This window comes from Tarenaya hassleriana, unplaced genomic scaffold, assembly GCF_000463585.1.
Source record: "Tarenaya hassleriana unplaced genomic scaffold, ASM46358v1 Cleome228, whole genome shotgun sequence".
Lineage (NCBI taxonomy): Eukaryota > Viridiplantae > Streptophyta > Magnoliopsida > Brassicales > Cleomaceae > Tarenaya > Tarenaya hassleriana.
In genome coordinates, this window is record NW_010965611.1 from 99436 (window position 1) to 99954 (window position 519).

A 519-nucleotide genomic window follows, 5' to 3' on the forward strand; every position below is an offset into this window, starting at 1 on the left:
ATGGATGGAACGAAGGGAAAGAATAGATAGTGGACCTCGGACACACCAAGGCTTGAGTTCGGACACACCAAACTCGTGATCTCGGACACACCGAAGATCGGGATAAATTTCGGACAAACCGAAGAAGAGTTTATAAAACTCGAAATATTTGAGACATTCTACAAGTCTGATTACAAATTATGCATTACAAGCCTTTATATAGGCTAGAATTTTCAACAACAATATTAAATGACAAGAACATGCAAGAGGGGTAGGAATCCAATGCATTAAATGAGGTGGTTGGGAAACTAGTTGTTGGAGTTCCTTGATGTTGCATTAAATGAGGTGGTTGGGAAGCTAGTTGTTGGAGTTGCCTTGATGATGAAGAAGCTTCCTTTAGATAATTGTCTTGCACTCCAAGCAACTTTCTTTTACTTGGTGGCTTCGATCCGAGGTGGAACTCGGTTGTGGAACTCGGTTTGCCCTTGTCTTTGCTCCATGTATGCTTCCGTCAAGATCTTCTTTATTGTTGGATCCGAT